Here is a 17,972-nt window from a genome sequence, read left to right as displayed (position 1 = left end):
GACTGGATTTAAAAACAGGATCTAACTATATGCTGCCTAGAGCAGAAACTTTAGATTCAATATATACTATAAATAGGTTGAAAGGATGGAAAATAATATACCATGCAATAACCATGAGTGAGCCGGCTATACCAATGTATTAGTTTTCTATTGTTGTGTAACAAATTATCACAAATTCAGTAGCTTAAAACAATACCCATTTATTATCTCACAGTTCTCTAGGTCATAAGACCAGGCAGGTTCTCTACTTAAGGTTTCAAAAAGCCAAAATCAAGATGTTGGCCATGCTGGGCTCTTATCTGGAAGTTCTAGGGAAGAATCTACCTGCAAACATAAAACAGAATCTGCTTCCAAGTTCATTCAAGTTATTGACAGAAATGCAGTTCCATGAAGCTGTAAAACGGAACTCTCCATTTCCTTGATACAGTGGTCCCCACTACCATCAACTAAACAATAGAGCATCAAATCCTTTTTGTGCTTTGAATCTCTGATGACCTCTTCTGGTATTAGCCAGAGAAAATTCTCTGCATTTAAAGGGTTCACCTGACTAGGTCAGTCCTATAATCTCCATATACTAAGGTTAACTGACTCATGACTTAAATTATATCTGGAAAATTAATTCCTTCAGATATAACTCAGATTAACATTTTAATTAATTTAAAATTGATTATAATATAATTGACAAATAAAAATGGTACATATTCATGGTGTATACAACATGATGCTTTGATAGATGTATACATTGTGAAATGATTAAATCAAGGTAACTAACATATCTGTCACCTTACATACTTATCACTTACTTATCACTGGTGGGAACAGTTATCCTAGCACCATTTGTTGAAAAGACTGTCATTTGCACATTGAATTATCTTGGCACCTTCATCAGCCATCAACTGACCATAATTAAGGATTAATTTATGGACTCTCCATTATATTTCTATCCTCATGTCAGTATCTCACTGTCTTGATTACTGTGACTTATATATACAGTAAGTTTGAAAGATGGAAATGAAAATTCTCCCATTGGCTCATTTTCAAAATTGGTTATTCTGAGTCCTTTGTATGTCCATATCCTGTACATATTTTAGGAGCAGTTTGCCAATTTCTACAAAAAAAAAAAAAAAAAAAAAAAAGAATGCTTGCTAGAATCTTTATAGTGATTTTGCTTAATTTCTATTTTTTTTATTTTTGGTTTTAGAGATGGAGTCTCACTCTGTCATCTAGGCTAGAGTGCAGTGGCATTATCATGGCTCACTGCAGCCTCAAACTCCTGGGTTCAAGCGATCCCCCCACCTCAGCCTCTGGAGTAGTTGAGACTACAGGCATGCACCACCATGCCCGGCTGGGATGTCGTTTAATTTATAGATCAATTTGGTGAAAACTGTCATCTTGGCAATATTGGGTCTTACAATTCATGAAGATGGAATTCCTCTCCATTTACGTAGATCTCTTATTTCCCTGAACAATGTTTTATAGTTTTTGTGTATGTCTACATTTTTTGCTAAATTTATTTCTAAGTATTTTATTCCTTCTGATGTTGCTGTAAATAGAACTGTTTCCCTAATTTCATTTTCACATTTTCACTGCTAGTATATACATGATTTATTATATTTAACTTTCATCTCATATGCTTGATAAACTCACTTATTAGCCTAGATGCCTTTTTGTAGATTCCATCTGACTTTTTACATTAAAGATCGTCATCTGAAAAGAATGCTGGTTTTACTTCTTTCTTTCCAACTGGAACGGCTTTTATTTCTTTCTTTCCTGATTGCACTGGCTTCAAATTTCCAGGACAGTGTTTAACACAAGTGGCAAGAGTAGACATCCTTGACTTGTTTCCAGTCTTAGGAAGAAAGTGTTCACTTTCACCAGCAATGTTATGATGATGTTACGATGTGAGCTGTAGACTTTTCTCGTGACCTTTATCAGTTTGAGAAATTTACCTTCTATTCTGATTTTGTTGAGGATTTTAAAAAATTGTGGTGAAATACGTGCAACATAAAATCTAACATTTTAACCATTTATAAGTGTACAGTTCAGGGACATTAAGAACATTTACATTGTTGTGCAAGCATCACCACCATCCATCTCCAGGGTTTTTCATCTGAAACTGAAACTCTGTAGCCATCAAACAGTAACTCTCCATTCCCTCTGCTCCCAGCTCCTGGCAACCCCCAATCTACTTTCTGTCTCTATAAATTAGGCCACTCTAATTACTGCATGTAAGTGGAATCCTTTTGCATTTTTTCTGATTCTATTTTATCTCCACCAAAAAAAAAAAAACAATTTTTTTAGAGACAGGGTCTCACTATGTTGCCCAGGCTGGAGTACAGTTCACAGGCACAATCATAGTGTATTATAGCCTCAAACTCCTGGGGTCAAGCTATCCTCCTTCCTCAGTCTCACAGGCACGCAAAATCTATTTTATCTCCATCAAAAATGGAGATAGGCCGGGCACGGCGGCTCATGCCTGTAATCCCAGCACTTTCCAAGGCCCAGGTGGGAGGATCATTTGAGGTCAGGAGTTTGAGACCGTCCTGGCCAACATGTCGAAACCCCATGTCTACTAAAAATACAAAAATTACTCCGGCATGGTAGCGCATGCCTGTAGTCCCAGCTACTCAGGAGGCTGAGGCACGAGAATCACTTGAACCCAGAGGGGAACAGGTTGCAGTGAGCCGAGATAGTGCCACTGCACTCCACCTGGGTAACAGAGCAAGACTCTGTTTCAAAAAAAAAAAAAAAAAAAAAAAGGAGATAAAATAGAATAATAAAAAATACACAAATACACAATCCAAAAAAAAAAAAAAAAAAGGCAGGAAAAGAGAAAATAAAAGGAACAAGTGGGGAAAATATAAAACAATTACAAAAATAATAGATTTAAACTTAATCATAGGCTGGGCAAGGTGGCTCACACCTATAATCCCAGAACTTTGGCAGGCCGAAGCAGAGGATTGCTTGAGCCCAGGAGTTCAAGACCAGCCTAGGCAACATAGCCAGACTCCATCCCTACAAAAAAATTTAAAAATTAGCTGGGCATGGTGGCACTCACCTGTAGTCCAAGCTACTTGGGAAGCTGAGGCGAGGCTCGCTGGGACCCAGGAGTTTGAGGCTGCAGTGAGCTATGATTGCAACACTGCACTCCAGCCTGAGCACTCCAGCCTGAGCAATAGAGCAAGACTCTGCCTCAAAATAAATAAATAAATAAACAAATAAACTTAATCATATAAATAATCACATCAAATTAAAATGGCCTAAATACTCCAATCAAATCAAAGATTATCAGATTGGATAAAAAAAGTAAAAACCAACTATATACTATCTATAAGAAACACACAGGCGAGGCGCGGTGGCTCAAGCCTGTAATCCCAGCACTTTGGGAGGCCGAGACGGGCGGATCACGAGGTCAGGAGATCGAGACCATCCTGGCTAACACGATGAAACCCCGTCTCTACTAAAAAATACAAAAAACTAGCCGGGCGAGGTGGCAGGCACCTGTAGTCCCAGCTACTCAGGAGGCTGAGGCAGGAGAATGGCATAAACCTGGGAGGCGGAGCTTGCAGTGAGCTGAGATCTGGCCACTGCACTCCAGCCTGGGCGACAGAGCAAGACTCTGTCTCAAAAAAAAAAAAAAAAAAAAAAGGAAACACACAGTCAGGTGCAATGTTTCACACCTGTAACCCCAGTAATTTGGGAAGCCAAGGTGAGCAGACGGCTTGAGCTCAGGAGTTCAAGACCAGCCTGGCCAACATGGCGAAACCCTGTATCTACAAAAAAAAAAAAAAAAGAAAAATTAGCTGGGCATGGTGGGGTGCGCCTATAGTCCCAGCTACTTGGAGGAGGCAGAGGCAGGAGGATGGCTTGATCCCTGGAGTTCAAGGTTACAGTGAGCTATGATTATGCCACTGCACTTATCCTTGGTGACAAAGTGAAACCCTGTCAAAAAAAAAAAAAAAAAAAAAGAAACACATTTTAACACGAAGCCACAAATAGGATAAAAAGTAAAAAGGATGAAAAAAAGACATGTCATGTTAATGCCAATCGAAAGAAAGTTCTAGGAGCTATATTAATATCAAAGTGGACTTCAGAGGAAAGAATATTACTAGAAATAAAAATGGTTATTTTATAATGATAACATGATCGATTCATCAAAAGGACTTAACAATCTTAAGTGTTTATGTATCTGTGTTCATTTTCTATTGCTGCATAACAAATTGTCACAAGCTTAGCAACTTAAAACAACATATATTTATTATCTCTCAGTTTACATGGATCAAAAGTTTGGGAACAGCTTAGCTAAGTCCTCTGCTCAGATTCTAAAGAGGCTGTAATCAAGGTATTAGCTGATAGCTTTGTTCTCCTGGGGAAACTCAACTAGGAAAGAATAATTTCCAGGCTCATTTCAGGCTCATGGTTGGCAGATTTTACTTTCTTGTGACTATACGACTGAGGGTCATACCAACTCGACACATTGACCAACTTCACCTAATTGACATTTATAGAACACTCCAACCAACCACAGCAGAATATACATATTTTTCAAAAGCACACAGACCATTTACCAATATACACCATACTTTGAGCCATAAAACAAGTCTCAATAGATTGTAAAGGATTCCAGTCATAAAAAGCATTTTCTCTAACCACAACTGAATTAAATTAAAAGTCAATAACAGAAAGACTTGTGGTAAATCTTGAAATATTTGTAAATTAAATAACATATGCTAAACAATCCTTGGGTCAAGGAACATATCAAATGGAAAATTAAAAAGAATTTTGAGGCTAGGCACAGTGACTCACACCTGTAATCCTAGCACTTTGGGAGGCCTAGGCAGATGGATCACTTGAGGCCAGAAGTTCAAGACCAGCCTGGTCAACATGGTGAAAACTCATCTCTACTAAAAATACAAAAATTAGCTGGGCATAGTGGCATGCACCTGTAATCCCAGGTACTCGGGAGGCTGAGGGAGGCAAATTCCTTGAGCCCAGGAGGCAGAGGCTGCAGTGAGCCGAGATCATGCCACTGCACTCCAGCCTGGGTGAGAGCAAGACTCTATCTCAAAAAAAATTAATTAATTAACTCTGAGAAGATGCATTAGAGTAAAAGGAAAAAACAAAAATGGTAAAATGGTAAATTTTGTTTTGTACATTTTACCACAATTTTTTAAAAAGAAATTATAGAGTTCAAAAGACAGTGGAACAGCATCTTTAAAATGCTGAAAGAAAGAAAGGACAACAATCAGGCTAGAATTTTTTTTTTTTTTTTTTTTTTTTTGAGACAAAATCTCACTCTCTTGCCCAGGCTGGAGTGCAGTGGTGTGATCTTGGCTCACTGCAACCTCCACTTCCCAGGTTCAAGTGATTCTCGTGCCTCAGACTCCCGAATAGCAGGGATTACAGGTGCCTGCCACCACGCTCGGCTAACTTTTGTATTTTTAGTACAGACATGGTGTCATCATGTTGGCCAGGCTGGTCTTGAACTCCTAGCCTCAAGTGATCCACCCATCTCAGCCTCCCCAAGTCCTGGGATTATAGGCGTGAGCAACCACACCTGGCCCAGAATTCTATATCTAGAGATAATATACTTCAAGGATGAAAGTACTCATTACTCTCACACACTGCTGGTGAAAATATAAAATAATACAGCCATTTTAGAAAACAGTCTGGCAGTTTCTCAAATGATCAAACATAGAATTGCCATATGACCCAGCAATACTCAAAAGAATTGAAAACAGAGACTTAGATGCTTGTACTTGAATGCTTACAGCAGCATTATTCGTAATATCCAAAAGGTGGAAACAACCCAAAAATTCCATCAATGGATAAATGGAGAAACCAATTGTAGTATATCCAAACAATGGAATATTATTCGGCTATAAAAAGGAATGAAGTACCAACACATGCTACCATGTGGATAAACCTTGAACACCTTATGCTAAGTGAAAGAAGCCAGTCACAAAATACCACATATTATATAATTCCATTCACATGAGATGTCCAAAAGAGGGAAATCTATAGAGACAAAGTAGATAAGTGGTTGCTTATGATTGTGTTGAATGTGGGAATAAAGGAATGGGGAAATGGAGGAATAGCTTAAATACAAAGTTTCATTTAGAGGTGATAAAAATGCTCTAAAACTGACTATGGTGATGATCACACTTATCTGTGATTATACTAAAAACCATTGAATTGTACACTTAAACTGAGTAAATCATATGATATGTAAATCATATCACAAGCTGTGGTTTTTTGTTTGTTTGTGTGTGACCAAGTCTCACTCTGTTGCCCAGGCTGGAGTGCAGTGGTGTGATCTCGGCTCACCGCAACCTCTGCCTCCTGGGTTCAGGCGATTCTCATGCCTCAGCCTACTGAGTAGCTGGGACTACAGGCATGAGTCACCATGCCCGGCTAATTTTTGTATTTTTAGTAGAGACGGGGTTTCACCATATTAGTCAGGCAGATCTCGAACTCTTGACCTCAGGTGATCCACTCGCCTCAATGTCTCAAAGTGCTGGGATCACAGGCATGAGCCACTATGCCCCAGTTTTTGTTTTTGTTGTTGTTGTTGTTTGGTGTGGTTTTTTTTGTTTTGTTTTGTTTTTTCTGAAACAGAGTCTTGCTCTGCTGCCCAGGCTGGAGTGCAGTGGCATGATCTCAGCTTGCTGCAACCTTTGCCTCCCAGGTTCAAGCAATTCTCCCACTTTGGCCTCCCTAGTAGCTGAGATTACAGGCACACACCACCATGCCTGGCTAATTTCTCTATTTTTTGCAGAGATGGGGTTTCTCCATGTTGCTCAGGCTGAACTTAAACTCCCGATTTCAAGCAATCTGCCACCTCGGCCTCCCAAAGTGTTGGGATTAGAGGCATGAGCCACCACGCCCAGCCTCAAGCTGTTTTTTAAAAAAGAATGAAGGTGAAAAAAAAAAAAAAGACATTTTCAGATAAAGAAAAACCAAAAGAATTCATCACTAACAGAGTGCCTAAAGAAGTTTCTTAGGGTTGAAAATAAATGATGCTAAGGAAAGTCAAATCTTCAGGAAGGAATCCTAAGAACATCAGAAATGAAAAATAACTGGGTTATTTTTTATAATAATAACTGGGTTATTTTTATAATAATTTTATCTAATACAAAACACTATTTTCCGCTTAATTTACTAAAAATACCTTAAATTTATTTTTGGTTTACAGAGATGGGGTCACGCTCTGTCACCCAGGTTGGAGTATAGTGGCGCAATCCCAGCTCACTGCAGCCTCAACCTCCGAGGCTCAAATGATTCCCCCACCTCAACTTCCCAAGTAGTAGCTGGGACCATAGACAAAACCCACCATGCTTGGTTAATTGTTTATTATTATTATTATTATTATTATTATTATTATTGTAAAGATGGTGTCTCACTCTGTTGCCCACGCTGGTCTCAAACTCCTGGGCTCAAGCAATCCTCCTGCCTTGGTCTCCCAAAGTGCTGAGATTACAGGAATGAGCCACCGCACCCAGCTATAATGTTTTAAAGCCAAAATTGTAACATTGTCTCATGGGGTCCAAATATGTAGTTGTAGCACACACAGCATTACAGTATAAAGAATGGGTGGAGGAAGATACTTTAAAATTTCCTGTTGTTTTTATTTCTTTTCTTTCTTTTTTTTTTTTTTTTTTTCCAGAGACAAGGTCTGGCTCTGTCACCCAAGCTGGAGTGCAGTAATGTCATTGTAGCTCACTGTAGCCTAAAACTCCTGGGCTCAAGCAATCCTCCTGCCTCAGCCTCCCAAGTAGCTAGGACTATAGGCGCACACCACGATGACCAGATAATTTTTAAATTTTTTGTAGAGACAGGGTCTTGCTGTGTTGCCCAGGCTGATCTTGAACTCCAGCCTCAAGGGATCCTCTACCCTCAGCCTCCCAAAGCATTAGAATTACAGGCATGAGCAACCATGCCCACCCTACTACTGCTTTTATAATCTGGGAATATGAAGATACTTTTCTCTTTAAGTTTAGGAACTGAAATAGCAAACCTGAATAAAATGTGTATGAGTTCTTAGATTAGAAATGACTGTATGCCAAAATCTTTTGTGCCTAAGAATTAATGTTAATCAAATATTTCCTCATTATACACTGTACCATATTGTTGATAATTATTGTGAGCAGTAGCATTTTCAGTTGGGAGGCTGAGGCAGGAGGATTACTGGAGCCCTGGAGTTTGGGAACAGCCTGAGCAACACAGCTAGATACCTATCTCTACAAAAAATAAAAATAAAATCAGCCACACATGGTGGTATGTGCCTGCAGTCCCAGCTATTCAGAAGACTGTAATGAGAGGATCACCTGAGCCTGAGAGGTCAAGGATGCAGTGAGCCATGAATGCACCACTGTACTCTTGCCTGGATTGACAGAGTGAGACCCCATCTTTATATATATATATAAAACTTATCTCAGGTTAATGCTTTTGGTGATGTATGCTTATAATCAAATGCCCTATCTCTGACATCTTAACAATTTAATCAGGTAGAAGTCAGCAACTCTAAACCTAGTACAGAGAGGGACTGGGTGTCCATAGTTACTAGCTCATTCCCAAAAGCCCTCCTTAGAAGTTGGTTTGTTTTGTTTTGTTTTGTTTGTTTTCAGAATAGAGACAGGGGTCTCACTACGTTGCACAGGCTGATCTTGAACTCCCGAGCTCAAGCAAACCTCTCACCTCAGCCTCCCAAAGTGCTAGGATCACGGCCGTGAGCCACCACACCTGGCCCTCAGAAGTTTTTGATAAGCTGAGCATGCACCTGGTATCCCAGCCACTCTGGAGGATGAGACAGGAGGATCCTGGGAGTTTGGGTCCAGCTTGGGCAACATAGCAAAACCTTGGCTCAATATAAAATAAAAATTTTAGGCTGGGCATGGTGACTCATGCCTGTAATCTCAGCACTTTGGGAGGCCAAGGAGGGTGAACTGCTTGAGCCCATGAGTTTGAAGCCAGTCTGGGCAACATAGGGAGACCCTCGTCTCTACAAAAAATTTAAAAATTAGCCAAGTGTGGTGGCATGCGCCTGTGGTCCCAGGTACTCAGGAGGCTGAGGTGGGAGGATCACTTGAGCCTGGGAGTTTGAGGCTGTGGTGAGCTAAGATTGTGCCACCATACTCCAGCCTGGGTGACAGAGCAAGATCCTGTCTCCAAGAAGAAGTAAAATTTTTTTTAATTATTAAAAATAAATAAACAATAGAAGTTTTTATTAACACATTGACTTCCTATATTTCTCTTTTAAATTTTTTTATTTTTTTATTTATTTTTAGACGGGGTCTCATTCTGTTGCCCAGGCTGGAGTGCAGTGGCACAATCTTGTCTCACTGCAACTCCTGCCTCCTGGGTTCAAGTGATCCTCCCACCTCAGCCTCCCAAGTACCTGAGACTACAGGCGCATGCCACCATGCCTGGCTAAATTTTGTATTTTTTGTAGAGACAGGGATTTGCCATGTTGCCTCAGCTAATCTCGAACTACTGGGCTCAAGCAATCTACCCACCTCGGCCTCCCAAAGCACTGGGATTACAGGCATGAGCCACCACACCTGGCCCTCTTCTTATTTTTTTTAAAACTTGACTATGCTTACTGGATTCTTCCTGTATTTCTAAATACTGTTGCATGTTAACTATTATTAATTTGCATAGCTCTCATTGAGCATAGGATATATCTGTTTATCCAAATTTGTACAAATTACATAGACAAACACCATTTTGCAGCTCAACTTTCAGAATCATTTATTCTAAGCAGTAATATACTGACAAATGTTTAACAGACTGAGATAGCGGGAGGTAATGCTGGCTTGTAGCATGCTGGTTTCCATTATGTAAATATTCCCACTGTGGCCAATTTCAAATCACCAATGTGAAGTCAACCAGCTCATGAAGTTCCTGAAATTCTGACAATCAGCTTTTGGGAGCTGGTATGAGCCAGCTCTAGTACTCCACTGACCCTATGCTCCTTGATTTACATCTTCTTAAGGTTTTGGGTGACAGATAGAGGCGTAAGGAGAAACAAAAGCCGGCCGGGCGTGGTGGCCCACGCCTGTAATCTCAGCACTTTGGGAGGCCGAGGCAGGTGAATCACTTGAGGTCAGGAGTTCGAGACCAGCCTGACCAACATGGTGAAACCCCGTTTCTACTAAAAATACAAAATTAGCCGGGTATGGTGATGCATGCCTGTAATCCCAGCTACTTGTGAGGCTGAGGCAGGAGAATCACTTGAACCCAGGAGGCAGAGGTTGCGGTGAGCCGAGATCACGCCGTTGCACTCCAACCTGGGCAACAAGAGAGAAACTCCGTCTCAAAAAAAAAAAAACAAGAAAAAGAAAAGAATTAAATCACATGAAAACATATGTCCACACAAAACCAGCCAAAAAGTAGAAACAACCCAAATGTCCATGAACCAATGGATAAATAAATTTATCCATTGATAAATTTGACTGGATAAATAAATTTGAGTCTATCCATATATTGAGAAACTATTCCACAATAAGAAATGAAGTACTGACCGGGTTGTGATCCCAGCACTTTGGGAGGCCGAGGCGGGTGGATCACAAGGTCAGGAGATCGAGATCATCCTGGCTAACACGGCGAAACCTCGTCTGTACCAAAAATACAAAAAAATTAGCCGGGTGTGGCGGCAGGCACCTGTAGTCCCAGCTACTCAGGAGGCTGAGGCAGGAAGATGGAATGAACCTGGGAGGCGGAGCTTGCAGTGAGCCGAGATCGTGCCACTGCACTCCAGCCTGGACGACAGAGCAAGACTCTGTCTCAAAAAAAAAAAAAAGAAATGAAGTACTGATATATACTATAACATGGATGAACCTTGAAAAATTATGCTAACACAAAGAAGCCAGTCACAAAATACCACTATTTTATGATTCCGTTCATATGAATTCTCCAGAATAAAATCTATAGAGACAGAAAATAGATTAAACAATTGCTTAGAACTGGGAGGGGAAATGATGGGGGGTGATGGCTAGGGGATACAAGGGTACCTGTTGGGATGATGAAAAATGTTCTTAAAATTTACTGTGGTCGTGGTTGCACAACTCTAAATATACAAAAAGCCATAGAATTGTACACTTAAAAAGTAAAAAAAAAAAAAAAAGACTGGATGCAGTGGTTGACTATAATCCCAACACTTTGGGAGGCCAAAGCGGGAGGATTGCTTGAGCCCAGGAGTTTGAGATCAGGCTGGGCAACAAACTGAGACTCCTGTGTCTACAAATTTTTTTAAAAAAATTAGCTAGGCGTGGTGGCACTCGCCTGTGGTTCCAGCTACTTGCGAGGTTGAGGTGGGAGGATCACTCGAGCCTGGGAGGTAAAGGCTACAGTGAGCTGTGATCTTGCCACTTGCACTTCAGCCTGGGCAACAGAGCAAGACCCTGTCTCAAAATGAAATAAAATAAAAGAATAAACCATTGATTGGCCGGGTGCGGTGGCTCACGCCTGTAATCCTAGCACTTTAGGAGGCTGAGGTGGGTGAATTGCTTGAGTACAGAAGTTTGAGACCAGCCTGGGCAACATGGTGAAACCCTGTCTCTATTCAAAAATAAAAATAAAAAATATGTATACTATTGATACAGACAATAACCTGAATAAATCTCCAGTGAAAAAACCCAATCCCGAGAAGTGGCATCCTGTATGATTCTATTTATATAACATTCTTGAAATGAAAATTTATAGAAATGGGGAACAGATGAGTGATTGCCAGGAGTGAAAGAGGAGGCAGGGGTGGGAGAGAAGTGGTTGTGCTACAAAAGGGCAGCATGACTGATGCTCCTGGTGATGGAGTTTTTCTGTACCTTGACTATATCAATATCAATACCCTGGTTATAATATTGTATTAGAGGTGGGGGGGTTTTCTCCTTTTTTTTTTTTTTTTTTTTTTTTTGAGACAGAGTTTCACTCTGTCGCCCAGGCTGGAGTGCAGTGGTGGGATCTCAGCTCACTGCAATCTCCACCTCCTGGGTTCAAGCAATTCTCCCTTCTCAGCCTCCCAAATAGCTGGGATACAGATGTGCACCACCAGGCCCAGCTAATTTTTTGTATTTTTAGTAGAGACGGGGTTTCACCTTGTTGACCGCCGCTTTTGAACTCCTGACCTCAAATGATTCGTCCGCCTCAGTCTTCCAAAGTGCTGGGATTACAGGCGTGAACCACCGCACCCAACCACTTACAGTTGTACGTGAATCTACAGATATCTCAAAATTAAAAGTTTAACCAAAAAATAAATAACATAATGGATGTTAAACACTCTAAATTCTATAATTGGGAGCAAATTATTATTATGTATCTTATGATAACCATAGCATGGAACTATTATGACTTTATTAACTTATTAACTTATTAAAAGCACTTAAGTCCCTACTATGTTCAAGGACTAGGTTAGATGTTGCATGGCATACAAAGTTATAAACTTATGGTAAAATCGTAACTGTTTTCATGTTGCAAGTTTTGGCTAAGCCTGGGTCCTTTTTGTGAAATATAAGTTGGGTGAAATATAAATATACTTGTGATGGGGGATATACATTTTTATTTACTGATAATCACTGATAGCTATAATCAAGATCAAATGCTGTTAACTAATTATCTTTCACAATTCCTATACCCAACTTTATAACTTGACAAAAAACCTCAAAAGTATGCCACGGGCAGTGACTCACGTCTGTAATCCCAGCACTGTGGGAGGCTGAGGCGGGTGGATCACCTGAGGTCAGGAGTTCGAGACCAGCCAGGCCAACATGGCGAAACCCTGTCTCTACTAAAAGTAAAATAAAAAAAAATTAGCCGGGCGTGGTGGTGGGTGCCTGTAGTCCTAGCTACTTGGGAGGATGAGGCAGGAGAATCTCTTGAACCTGGGAGGCAGAGGTTTCGATGAGCCAAGATTGTGCCACTGCTCTCCAGCCTGGGCAACAGAGCGAGATTCCATCTCACAAACAAACAAAAACCTCAAAAGTATAACAGTGAACATTTGATCTCACTCCCCAAATCTGTTCCTTCCGTCACTAACTAGTCTTCTCCATCTCAGTAAATAGTCTACCACCCACTCACTTGTTCAAGGCAGTAACTCAGGCATAATCTTTCTCTTTCTCTTACCTCCCATATTCCTCTGGTGGGCCCATCAATAACACAACCTTATTCTAAGCTATCAACATCTTCTGCTGTGCTACACAATAGCTTCCTGACTGGTTTCTTTGCTTCTACTGTTGCCCCCCTCCAATCCACTCTCCACACAACAACCAAAGTGATTTTCTTAAAACTGAGATTGTCGCCCCACCGACATAACCCTTTATTGGTAGCCTATTTTACTTAGACAAAATTCAAACTATACCATGGCCTACAAGGCCCTACATGCTCTGAACCCTGCCATCTCCCCATCCTTCTCCGTCATTTACCTTCTTATTCATCATGATCCAGCCGCACTAGCCTTTCAGTTGCTAAAGTATACCAAGCTCTTCCCAACCCTTAGGGTCTGTGTACATATTCTTTTTTTTTTTTTTTTCGAGACAGGGTCTTACTCTGTCCTGGGGTGAGTCTGCAGTGGCATGATCATGGTTTACTGCAACCTCAACCTCCCAGGAGGCTCAAGTGATCTTTTTTTTTTTTTGAGACAGAGTCCCACTCTGTCACCCAGGCTGCAGTGCAGTGGCGCAATCTCAGCTCACTGCAACCTCCGCCTCCGGGGTTCAAGTGATTCTCCTGCCTCAACCTCCCAAGTAGCTCAGATGACAGGCGCCCGCCACCATGCCCAGCTAATTTCTGTATTGTTAGTAGAGATGGGGCTTGGCCATGTTGGCCAGGCTGGTCTCGAACTCTCGATCTCAGGTGATCTGCCTGCCTCGGCCTCCCAAAATGCTGGGATTGCAGGCGTGAGCCACCGCACCTGGCCTCAAGTGATCTTAGCTCAGCCTCTGAGTAACTGGGACTACAGAAGTGCGCCACCACACCCAGCTAATATTTTTGTAGTGAGAAGGGTCTCCCTGTGTTGCCCAGACTGGTCTTGAACTCCTAGACTCAAGTAGTTCTCCCGCCTCAGCCTCCCAAAGTGCTGGTATTATAAGCATGAGCCACTGTGTTGGACCCACATTATTTTTTATTTTCTTTTTCTTTCCTTTTTTTTTTTTTTTTTCTTTTTTTTTGTGAGACAGATTCTCACTCTGTCACCCAGGCTGGAGAGCAGTGGCACAATCTCGGCTCACTGCAACCTCCGCCTCCCAGGTTCAAGCAATTCTCCTGCCTCAGCCTCCCTAGTAGCTGGGATTACAGGCACACCACCATGCCCTGCTAATTTTGGTATTTTTAGTAGATACGGGGTTTTGCCATGTTGGCCAGGGTGGTTTTAAACTCCTGACCTCAGGTGATCCACCCTCCTCGGCCTCCCAAAGTGCTGAGATTACAGGCATGAGCAACCGCGCCCAGCCAGCCCACATTATTTTCTTTGCTTTGAACACTCTTCCCTAGTTCTTCGCAAAACTGGCTCCTTCTTATCCTTTAGATCTCAGCTAAAATATTGCATTGGCTGTTCCATAATTCTACATGAGAGGAAAAAGGGGCAGCAATCTGATTAAAACTGTGAAAGGGGAATTCTTAGGGGATCTATCTCAAAGCTGCATTTGCATAGCAAACACACTGTCTTTACTTAGATTAAGTATAGACCAATAAAAATGTCAATGTTTTCTAAAATGCTTTTATTCATACTTTATATAAGATTAAGAAAACATCATCTGTCCATAAAAATATAATTTGGAGTACCCTGAGGGAAGTGGCAAGTGTTTCAAAGAGGATGGAGAGGCTGACAGGGACTAGAAAGTTTTTTTAATCTTGCGGATAAGGGTCTATTTGCATCTTTTAAGTAGGGGCATGCTGTGGTCTAATTTAAATGATTGGATGAAATGAGACTAAAGACTAAAAGGTCAGTAAAATCATTAATGTTATTAATATTATGACATTTATTGAGCATTTAATATGTGACAAATACGTTGTCCCTCAGTATCTGGGAAGGACTAGTTCCGGGACCTTCATGGATATCAACATCCAAAGATGCTCAAGTCTGACATAAAATGGCATAGTATTTGCCTATAACCTATGCATATACTCTTACACACTTTTTTATTTTATTTTATTTTATTTTATTTTATTTTATTTTATTTTATTTTATTTTACTTTATTTTATTTTTTGAGATGGAGTCTCTCTCTGTCGCCCAGGCTGGAGTTCAGTGGCACAATCTCAGCATACTGCAACCTCCACCTCCTGGGTTTTAAGCAATTCTCTCTGCTTCAGCCTCCCGAGTAGCTAGTATTATAGGTGCCCACCACCACGCCTGGCTACTTTTTGTATTTTTAGTACAGACGGGGTTTCGCCCTGTTGGCCAGGCTGGTCTTGAACTCCTGACCTCAGGTGATCCACCTGCCTCGGCCTCCCAAAGTGCTGGGATTACAGGCGTGACCCACCAAGCCTGGCCATTATATACTTTAAATCATCTCTAGATTACTTATAATACCCAATACAATTTGAATACTATGTAAATTATTATACAGTATATTGTTTTATTGCATTTTTAGTATTGTTTTGGGTTTTTCTTTGTTGCCGTTTCCCAAATATTTTCTTTTATTTATTTTTTAAAATAGAAATGGAGTCTCACTCTGTTGCTCAGGCTAGTCTTGAACTCCTGGGCTCAAATGATCCTCCCACTTTGGCCTCCCAAAGTGTTGGGATTACAGGATAAGCCACCATGCCCGGCCTATTATCCCCATTTTAAAGATGAGAAAACAGGCCGGGCGGGGTGACTCATGCCTGTAATCCCAGCATTTTGGGAGGCCAAGGCAGGTGGATCAATTAAGGCCAGGAGTTCGAGATCAGCCTGGCCAATGTGGCGAAACCCTGTCTCTACTAAAAATACAAAAAAAAAAAAAAAAAAAAATTAGCCGGGAGTGGTGGCGTGCGCCTGTAATCCCAGCACCTCAGGAGGCTGAGGCAGGAGAACTGCTTGAACCCGGGAGGCAGAGGTTGCAGTGAGCCAAGATCAGGCCATTGCACTCCAGCGTGGGTAACAGAGCAAGACTCCATCTCTAAATAAACAAATAAATACGAGGAAACAAAGGCACAGAGAGTTAAGAGACTTACTCAAAAATTATAAAACTAGGCTGGGCACAGTGGCCCACGCCTATAATCCTAGCAGTTTGGGAGGCCGAGGCGAGTGGATTGCCTGATCTCAGCAGTTCGAGACCAGCCTGGGCAACATGGTGAAACCCTGTCTCTACTAAGATACAAAAAATTAGCCGGGTGTGGCTGCGAATGCCTGTACTCCCAGCTACTCAGGAGGCTGAGGCAGGAGAATTGCTTGAACCCGGGAGGTGGAGGTTGCAGTGAGCCAAGATCACGCCAATGCCCTCCAGCCTGGGTGACAGAGCGAGACTCCGTCCCCTCCTGCCTGCCCCCCCAAAAAAATATATACAAAACTAGTAAGTGACAGAGCTAAGATTCAAACCCAGAGAGTCCAGCTTCAAAACTCAGGTTCCTCATCATGAAATGAATTTATTCGTTCATTCTTCATATTTAATTTCATGAGTATGAAAATGCTATAAAGCTTCCCTTTTCTATAAGATTACTGCAATACCACAGGCTTGAAATTGCAAAGGTCTGAACTAATACAATGGCAAACACGATGGAGAAGGGTAAGGAGATATTTGAAAGAGACTCAGGGAAGTAAAACCGACAATGTGGGCAAACAGCTGCGGAGCATAAGTGGGAGGGGAATCTAAGATGACTCTCAGACTTCTGATTTTACTAACTGGGTAGTTGATGAGCCAATCATACAAATGGGAAATTCAGGAAAGGAACTCTAGTGGAAAAGACAGAAATTATTGGTCATTTCATGTTTGATGTGCTTTGGGGGCAAAAGGAATAGCCAGGAGACAATCAGATATACTAGTCTGGAGCTCAGGAAAGAGATTAGGGCTAGAGATGTAAATTTGTTCTCATACAGGTGTTAAAGGCAATTTCACTTAGGAAGAGTATCTGTAATAAACAAAGAGGGCTCAGAGCAGAATTCTCAGAAACATCATCATTTGTCGGGCGCGGTGACTCAAGACTGTAATCCCAGCACTTTGGGAGGCCGAGACAGGCGGATCACAAGGTCAGGAGATTGAGACCATCCTGGCTAACACGGTGAAACCCCGTCTCTACTTAAAAAATACAAAAAAACTAGCCGGGCGAGGTGGCGGGGGGCCGGTAGTCCCAGCTACTCCGGAGTCTGAGGCGGGAGAATGGCGTAAATCCGGGAGGCGGAGCTTGCAGTGAGCTGAGATCCGGCCACTACACTCCAGCCTGGGCGACAGAGCGAGACTCCGTCTCAAAAAACAAACAAACAAAAAAAGAAACATCATCATTTAGGGAGTAAGTATATTAAAAACATCCAGCAGAGAAGACTGAGGAAGATGGTCATAGGGTTAAGATACCAGGAGAGAGTGGTGTCATGAAATCTCAGGATGGAGTTTCAACAGTGACAAAATTGTCTTTAATCCCACTAGAAAGTAAGCTCTAGGAAACTATGGCACATATCTGCTTTGTTCACCAATGTATTCCCAATGCCTAGAGGCTTGGCACATAGTAGATGGCCAAAAACATTTCATGAATAAGAAAACAAATTAGCTGGGCATGGTGACTCACGCCTGTAATCCCAGCACTTTGGGAGGCCAAGGTGGGAGGATCATCTGAGGTCAGGAGTTCGAGACCAGCCTGACCAACATGGTGAAACCCCGTCTCTGCTAAAAAATAAAAAAATTAGCCAGGCGTGGTGGCGCACGCCTGTAATTCCAGCTACTCGGGAGGCTGAGGCAGGAGAATCGCTTGAACCCAGGAGGCGGAGGTTTCAGTGAGCTGAGATCACGCCACTGCACTCCAGCCTTGGCAACAAGAGCAAAACTCTGGGGAAGGAAGGAAGGAAGGAAGG

The sequence above is a fragment of the Chlorocebus sabaeus genome, chromosome X, assembly GCF_047675955.1.
Source record: "Chlorocebus sabaeus isolate Y175 chromosome X, mChlSab1.0.hap1, whole genome shotgun sequence".
NCBI lineage: Eukaryota > Metazoa > Chordata > Mammalia > Primates > Cercopithecidae > Chlorocebus > Chlorocebus sabaeus.
Note: the sequence above shows the minus strand (reverse complement) of the source record.